Raw genomic sequence first — 9,429 nt, forward strand, 5'->3', positions numbered from 1 at the left:
CACATCCCCTTCCTCTAAGGGTACTAGGACTACACTGTTTGATGTCCCATTGCCCATGTCGGACCAGAATATTCCGTTTACTAGTATGGATCCATCTACATCTGGGGTGATGCCCCCCTCCTGATGTCACATGGTGATATTTCTCCATCACATATCATGTACATTCCTAAAATAACTACACAACCAACTCCTCATATTTCTCCAGATACCAGAACCCGTCCCATTTCGCCACGTTCTCCTGTAAACTCCCCTATCAATTCGGTGGATAGTGACTTGGAATGTTTACTACAACGTAAGACATTATACCTCCGCTCTCTTACCATTCATAAACCCCTAGTGCCACATCTCCTCTTATCAGTCCTACTTCTGCAGGTAATATTATTGTTCGTCATAGAAAGGGTAGGGACAGTCGACATTTTAGGGGTCGTGCAAAGGCTATCCCATTTTTTCCTTCTGAATCTAATGTCCTGGTAGATGTTCCCATTGCTTATTCCTTTCTTACTTGGGCCCTTAAAGCAAATTCAGCCTCCTCGGGTTTGCCATGAACTTTATTTTATCTATGAATATTCGAGGACTGGGGCCACTCCAAATTTTTTGTTTCTCAAAGAATTAATCCTCTCTTCTAGACCATATATTATTCTCATACATGAGACTGTGCACTTTCCACATTAGGTGATTGTTTATTTCAGGAAAATGTTTCCGGATTGGTACATGGTTGCTACAGATCTTGTTGGTCAGTCGGGTGGGCTAGCGGCCTTATGGTACCCCAGGTGGGCTCACATGAGGGCTTTCTCATGTTCTGCAGGCATTTTACTTGCTGGTTGTATTAGGGGTTTCCCGGGACATATACATATTATCAACATATATGCTCCCTACAAAGATCTTCTCATTTTTTGGGAAAGTTTGGCTGCATCCGAGATTTTAGTTCTACAGTCTCTCATTATGGCGAGGGATATGAATTGCACGACTAGGGCAGATGAGATATGGGGGGTGGCTCCAAAAAAACCTGTTGTTGTCTGATAAGTTAAAAGATATTATATTGGACCACAACTATATTGATATATGTCCTCCCAAGATTGGCCCTACCTAGGATAATGGGCGGGCGGGAGATGGCTATGTGGTGAAATGTCTGGATAGGTTCCTTATTCATGAAGATTTGGTGGACAGACTTGGCTCTATATAGTCTGATATCATAAGTAACTTTATATCGGATCACAGGCCCATAATTCTCTTGTGGTGATGGGGGGATCTCCGTTTTGGTATTCCATACAAATTTAATCGTATTTGGTTACAGGACCCGGACTTTGAAACTCTTGTGCGAGAGTGTTGGTGGAAGTCACAAGGGTGGGATATATCCCCTATGTCAAATATGGTAAACAAGCTTAGGGAATTAAAGAAAATGGCCAAGAAATGGGTGAGACAGAAGAAGGCCCAAATGAAGATTGAGTTAAATGAGATTTCGGTGTCTCTGGATAAGCTACGGTAGTTTCTCATCGTCCCAAACCCCTCGACGTCCATTATGATGGATATTCACACATTAGAAATGAAGAAAAATCATATTTTGAAGATTCAGGAGGCTTCATGGAGGCTGAAAAGCAAGGCTATTTGGCTCTAAGAGGAGGATACGAACACCAAAATTTTTCATCGGTTCACCAACCACAGAAGGAACATTAGCAGTATATGGGAGATTAAGGATTTTGATGGTAACAGTCACGCATGAAGATATTTCTCGGACGTCTATTCTGCATTTTGAATCGGCCTACGAGAGAGGGTGGTGGATAATGTGGAGGACCAGATATGGGGGTGGATGGATTGATGCAAATGAGGAGTTGTTCAAAGAAGTTTCTGGGGAGGAAATTTTTGGGATCGTAAAATCGTTCAAGAAGGACAAATTTCTGGGTCGTGATGGATGGAATGTTGAATTATTTACATATTTCTTCGACTTATTCCAGGGGGGCATATTGGCAATGGTTGAGGAGTCAAGAATCCTAGGGTATATCCATCCTCACATAAATTCGACTTACATTGCTCTCATCCCAAAGGGGTCTTCCACAGGGACCTTTTCGGATTTCAGGCTGATTTCTCTGTGTAATCTTATTTATAAGATTATTTCTAAGACTATTGCTGGCAAAATGAAGCTTATTCTTTCCAAATATATATTGCCTGAGCAATTTGGTTTTCTTCAAAATAGACAAATCCAGGATGTCGTTGCCATTTCTCAAGAATTCTTACATACCATACATATTAGAAAACTAAATGTTGTTGTGATGAAGGTTGATCTTCAAAAGGCATATGATTGTCATGACTAGGGATACTTGAGAATAGTTTTAAACAAAATTGGTTTATAGGCCAGGAATTCAGAGTGGATTATGGTGCGTAGGGAAATATAGCCCGAGTAACAGAGTCAAGAGATAGATATTTTGCTAACATTTGACAATTCCTTGAAAAGACAAAAGGCACGCCCAGGCCTTGGTTTTGCAACAGTTTCACGTGCTAATTGACCAAGGGCCTTTGGGTTGTTTTTTAATGAAAAAATGTAACAGGAAAGTGTTTAAAGGACTTCAGGCTATATGCAAAGCACTACAGGCTATAAGTATAAGGGTTCAATACATATGGGGCTTAAACGGGTCCACAACTTTGGTAAAGAGTCTCCATATTTGGCAAGCCTTCCATAGGTGGCACTGCGCCACAATAATGGTTAATCAAGCATTGCAAACGTCAAAAACTTGAATTTGGTTCCTATGACATATTTTGGGTCTGCTACAAATCGAAGGTAAAGGCATGAACTGGGTCAACAACTAGATCTGCAAATTAGTGGCAATGACACACCCTCCATGCCAACCTTTAAGAAATTTTCTTTGGAAGCTTTTTCAGTACTTCTAGTAAGAGCCATAATAATGGTCTTTCATGTTGTTTAGGAAATATATTGTAAATTTGAATGGGTACTTGTTGATTGATGACTTGGAAAAGATAGCACTTGTGCATTATGCTAATGGAAGTTGTGTCCCTTCTTGATCTATTTGTAGCAGTGGTAGGAGGACAGGGTATGGCCTGAAACTCATGACTAGACATAGAGGCGACCATGATATTGTTTTTTCTTATTGAGTTGTTATCCACAATTTTGATGTCAATGGGGTTGCTATATAAATCCTCTAGATCCTTTCATGATTGATGAGACCATAGACACAACATCATCATACCACTTTATAACTAATAAAAAAATATGCAACAATGCACACACTACTCATAACATAGCTCTCTTGAAATGAAAATAATCTGACTTACTTCATTTGCTTCAATAATCAAAACAGGATAGACACACAATATTCCAAGTGGCTCCAAGCTCAATGCTTCAGGTTAGATGGCTCCAAGCTCAATGCTTCAGGTTAGATGGCTCCAAGCCTCATGCTTAGGTTTCAACGTTTTCACATGACTTGCATGTGTAGGTCACATGCTTCAAGCATGAATTAAATTGCAAGTTGTAATTCTCTACTCATACACATGATTCAACCCACGAAATACTGACACCAACAAACAATGATTGTGGCTCATTTTTGCTTAGACATGTTACATATTACTAGTGACTATGAACAAATGGTAGGGCTCTCGACAATCCAATGTGCGAATGATAAGACAACATGTGGACAAGGGTAATAATGATTTGCTTGGACACGACGCAGGTTGTTATGAAAATGATGTTGATTGACATATATCGACCACATTTATTAATGTGGTTGTGCTAATTATTTTCATTACTAAATCATAAGATATAATTTCTTATATTTTTTTTGAGATTTGATCTTAAATTTTAAAAATTGCATTTGTATGGTATTAAAAAAAGGGTTTGGGACTCGTGTAAATTAAATTATGAACTTTTTCTTTTTTCCTACCTTTACTTTTTAGTTTAATTGTTTTATTTTTCAATGTAACTATTAAGTTCTGGTTATCTCTTAAACACGGATAGTAAATCTACATTTGCTTATATTGGTATTTTTAATAGTGTCTCCTTATACGAAAATAGGTTATATGGTTATGTGAAAAATGTGAAATAGATATGTGATAATCTCATAAGGAATCCATATTCTATGTGAATATAAAATTATTTTAAGCGAATAATTCAATAACTAATTTGTAAGGATGTTCAATCATGAATAAAGAAAAAATATGTTAGCACAACCCATATATGAGAAACAACTTAAAGAAGTGATCATAATGGACATATTTATCTTTTCAAAGTATTGACTTTTTCAAAGTGACAGTTGTGATGATAATGCCAATGCTCAGCAGTGGTAATTTTTACGTACATGTGTATGGCACACAGAAATTTATGGCGAAATGGAATAAAAATTTCAATTCCTTAGTTTAAATATCACTTGTTTTTTTATTTAATTGGAATATCTTGATATTAGGATTCCATTGGTTGGTATTAATTAATTTTTTATTTTTTAATTTTATTTTTTTCTTCTTATAAAAGTATATATTGTAATTTATGAAGTGCAATATGGACTTTTAAGGCGTTTCCTTTCTTTTTCTTGATAGTGGATTATAATTTTTTTAAAAGAACATTATTTTTGTATTCACTTTTTCAATTTTTCACGTAGTTCATCAATTATAATCTATCAGCCCTAACATATAATATATAATGTAACTGAAGGAGGATTTCAATCAATTAACTTTATAATGAGAATTTCCTATTGTATATCGAAATAAATTATAGACTACAAGAATTTTGATATATATGGAAAGTCATATAAACTAAAAAAAATTCTAAACTATAAAATCACAATTCTTTTATTATTCAAATCACAATTGATTCCCCATTTTCAAAACTTTTAAAATATTCAAACTAGGAATTTGAATAATTGGAAAAGCGAAAATTGTTGAAATTTTAAAAATGTTGAAATTTTAAAATTCTCATTCTGACAATATTGTGGAGAAAGATATGAACATTAACAATGTGAGTAACCATTGATATTTTGAGCTTGCCTCGCCTTTAACGCAGGGTCTACAAATTTTGTTTATTATTTTTTTCCTTGGAAATATATAGTAGGATTTTCAGTCTATGAACTTGAAGCTGGAATAGTTGTCATCTTACACTACTCACGCAGGGTTGGAATTTGGATTCTTCTTTACCCGTCATACAAATTTTTTTGATGTTTTAGGTCTTTATGTTGCCCTTCAAGAAACGTTATGTTTAAAATTTTACCCTTCAAGGGTGATGTTTTGATAATAAATTAACCCTTCACTAATAAAGGTTTCATTAAACACACATATCTATCATAATAAAAAATAAAATTGACCATAACACAGAAACAACTTATTGAATTCTCAATTTTGTTTGGAAATTGTATGGAACACTCACAATAAAATCTCCATAATTCTGAAATCAAGTGTCCCTTACTCATACATGCCACAAAATTTGTATATATGAGATATTACTAAGGATATCTTATGGGACGTATAAGGTGACCAACAAAGTAAAACTATAAGATGGACTATCCTTTGTATCCTCCCCATGATCATAATCACATGGAATCAATGTGGGTGTCCACCATAGAGAGTTTGTAGTGAATAAAGTGCAATGTATTAAAGTGTTTTAATATTTCATAAGTGGCAGTAGATGTCGTTCTTCATGAGCCATATCTTTCACAACGTTTAAGTGATATGTTGAGAGGGTCGATATATGGTGTAGATTGTAGTCGGAGTGACACTTCAACTATTCCACAGATGACATTGTGACATATGATAACTTTCATAAGTGAGTGGTGAGTCAGTGACACTATGTCAGGCCTATGGCCCAAATAATCCAATAAAGGTGGATGACCAATACACTCAGGGAGAGCAAGTGGCAACAAGAAAGATGGTGGTCCAAATTTATTATGACAAGGAAGAGGTTTTTTTTCTTTCAGCTAAGTAGATTCGATATGCACTAACAGACTCATGGATTGGTTGTTTGTCTCATTCAAGTGGAAATTTTAATGTTGTTTGCATAAGAGATATATGTGTATTCATTGGATTTCAAGGAAACTATTTGGACATGGATTCTAATCCAACTTCTCCTGATCAAATGAAAGAATTGTGAGTTATTGAATGACATTCCTTCTAAGGAGTATGAAATAGATATGTTTTCTACCCCTTGTCCCTTCTAGGTGACGCCTATGAGAATTCAATCATACTAGATTGAGAATCTGATGAGATCTCATCATGAACAAGACATTTCAAACCAAGCCAAATTTGTTGTTTTGTGAGCATATATATATATGAATGCCATTATTTGATATAAAGTCTCTTTAGACTAGATGCTTATTGATCACTTAGGTTTGTAGATATATATTTAAGGAAACTAGGTAATAACCTTTGTTGAATGGTCTCATATCCATTTTCCATGGTTGTTTTTCCTTAGGCTATAGGTGCTTTTGTGGAAGTTGTAAGTATCTTAATTCCTACTTTAATACAAATATGTTTTTCTTTCTATGTGTGTGCATATCAGAATTCACTCGGGAGCTCTCTTCAGTTGGCATGGTCCACTCACATGCACCATCAACAAGATAATAAATCAATCAAAGGTGATAAGGGGCCTAAATAGATTTACCCATGAAAAATTGAAAGCTTGCAATATTAATGTCACAAAAAGAAAATAGAGAAAGACTAAGAATGTGAAGCCTAGGAATAAAAATATGCAAAATTGTTATCTATAAGTCTAAAGTTTCTATTTGTAATAATTCCTAAAACATAAAAGAGCCAAAGAAAAGTCGTTTCTAGATGGTTTTATCAAAAATGATTTCCAAGGCAAGATATCTACATTATTTTCAGAGAACGTGGACTCAGTTGGACGACAGGAAGAAGTCCCACATTCGAACTGAGTCCACGTGAATAAAAAATGCAGATTGTCTGCTTCATCGTCTGACAAACTCAAACGTCCTGGAAATTCCAGAGATCTGTCCACATGTACCTCTCCTCCTCCTATTCCGCCGAAGTGGAAAAGAGCTCCGACGCCGACACCTCATCAGTGGACGCGAATATTTCCAAATTTGGAATCCCGGCGCCGTCAGATCCCGCCAGCATCCACCAACACAACACCAAGTCCTGCCTCTCCTTACATATCTGATGGTTGTTTCCCGCCAACTCCATTTCCGAAACCGAAGACGACTGCGAGGGGGACCCTACGAAAGAGGCCAAACTCGAAGGGGCCTGGCTCAACGCATATTCGACGGCGGCATGTTGAATTTGCTCACGGGAAAGGGAAGACAGAATCGGAATGTCGGGCACAGAAAAATTGAATTCGGCATTGCGCCCTCTCAGACAATACACTGCGGCGTCGTAAGCGCGGGCAGCCTGCTCGGGGGTTGTGTATGAGCCGAGCCATATCTTCTTTCTGGATCTCGGCATCCGGATTTCAGATCCCCACTTCCCCCATTTTCGCAGTCGGATTCCCTTAAATTGGCGGGAACCACGATCTTCGTCTGGTAGAGCAATGGCACTGTCAGGTTCCGACTCGGGAAAATTCTCCATATTGGGCAATATTGCAGAAACTCTCAAGCGAAATTAGTGATATTTCACGGCGGGAGTCAGTGAAGTGAGCACATGAAATGCAAAGGCCGGGGGGTGAGGGAATTGAAGACATGAATGCGTATATAGACGAGCATCCAGAGGAGTGAAAACGCTGGAAGCGCGTATAGTCAATGTTCTTTCAGGCAATCAAAGGAAGATGTGAGAGGAGAAGTGCGAGATTGAGATGGAGTGCCTATAAACGAGTAATTCAAAGGAAGACTGCCTTTTGGATATTGAAAAAGCCAAAGAGATGTATTAGTCCATGCTACGGAGTGTCTGTAGACGAGTAATTCAGACAAAGAATGGCTTTTGGATATTGAAAGGGCGAATTAGGTGTATTCGTCTATTCATCACCGGTGGGGCATTAAAGACCGGTCTTTTCGTAAGGTATAGCATTTGCTTATCCTGTACAGAGTAAACAGTAGTCTACAGAGGCAATTCCTTTTATGACTACGCGCTTTTTATGTTTGCGAGGGCAAGTTGGGATACCGGTGGGGTACGTACTTTCAAGTATTTTGAGGGAAACTTTCGCTTGTCCCACCTTGCCTTTCTACGCCGCGTACAATAGCGCTATCATACTTACTGAGACGCTGTCTTACTTTGTCAATGTACAGTAATTTTCAGAAATGTATTAATAAAGTTCTAAATTTTGAATCAGACCTGCATATTCTTTATAAAAGTAATCAGAGATGGTATAAAATAGCATGCAAATCATATTCCCAATCTCTTTTAATCTTTTTCAAATCATTTCATATATATTTATATTTATTTTTAAATTACATAAGATACCAAATAAGATTCATTCAAATCATATTCATAGTTTCTTTTTTTCTTTTTTATAGTTTTTCAATCATTTCAAATATTTGTTTATTTATTTTTAAATAACATAGCTTACAAAATGAAATCCAAATCTTATTCCTAATGCTATGTTACAAAATGAAATTCAAATCTGAAATTAAAACTTCATCCCTTAATATTTGTAAATGATTTTACTTATGTATTTAATTAGAGATGAAAAGACCCCCCAATGGGGTGATTACACAGATGTACAGGGGTCCTGTGCGAGGCCAGCGGGGCCTGCTTCTCCTCCACACGGGTATTAACTCCCCCTCATGCGTCGTCTTTGCATTCATTTTATCTGTGTGATGATCTCACTCACGCAATATGTGGTTAAATTTGGAGCCTGCAAGTAGCTTGCTTCAATTTGGTAGTCTGGGCAATGAATTTTGGTTGGATGAAGAGTGAAGGTGTCCAGGTCTGGGTCTATGGCGCCTCACTGGGGTTTCAGCCTTGGGTGAGGAGTGCAGACACCAATTGCAGGTTTCGGGTGTGGGTTGGGATATGTCTCTTGGTTTTCCCTTGGGATCCAGGCACCTAAACGGTCGCGATTTGGTATTGTTTTCGTGCCTTTGATGACTATATGCCCTCTTCGCCCCTGTGGAAACTTATGGTTCCACTCCCATCCGCGAGGGCTCTTTTTGGTCTTCACAGGTGCGTCGTATCGTTCTGGTCTCTAGTAAATTGTGTTATTGGCTTGGGTCTCTTCTCTGGTCTGAAGTCAACAATATTCTCCTCTTTTGTAATTAGGGTCCCGTTCTCTGTTTGCGTCAAGCCTCGGGGTTGTATACGGGGGCTGCTCTGGTTCACTCTATGGTCTGGGTGAATTCTTGCCCATCTTGCCACTATGGTTGTGGTGTCAGTTTGGTGGTTCATATTCATTCGACGCAGTGATGTGTTTTTTGCAGGTTAAACAAAGGATTCTCTATGGACTCTCCCTGTAGCTAGATGTCAACCTCTGTCACTTTTAGCATGCCCCGCTAACGAGGTCATCCTCGCCACGGGATGGGCCAGCATGCTCAGGCTGGTGTCCCGAGCTAG

The 9,429-nt window shown here is 37.8% G+C and overlaps 1 pseudogene; it reads right to left on the reverse strand.

Annotated features, from left to right (window-relative positions):
• Positions 1–5,260: 5,260 nt before the first annotated feature.
• Positions 5,261–7,583, reverse strand: LOC149176186 (ethylene-responsive transcription factor ERF037-like; annotated as a pseudogene).
• Positions 7,584–9,429: the final 1,846 nt, after the last annotated feature.

Source organism: Pinus tabuliformis, chromosome 4_1 (genome assembly GCF_031772625.1).
Source record: "Pinus tabuliformis cultivar Carrire ecotype Pingquan chromosome 4_1, CPIR1, whole genome shotgun sequence".
Lineage (NCBI taxonomy): Eukaryota > Viridiplantae > Streptophyta > Pinopsida > Pinales > Pinaceae > Pinus > Pinus tabuliformis.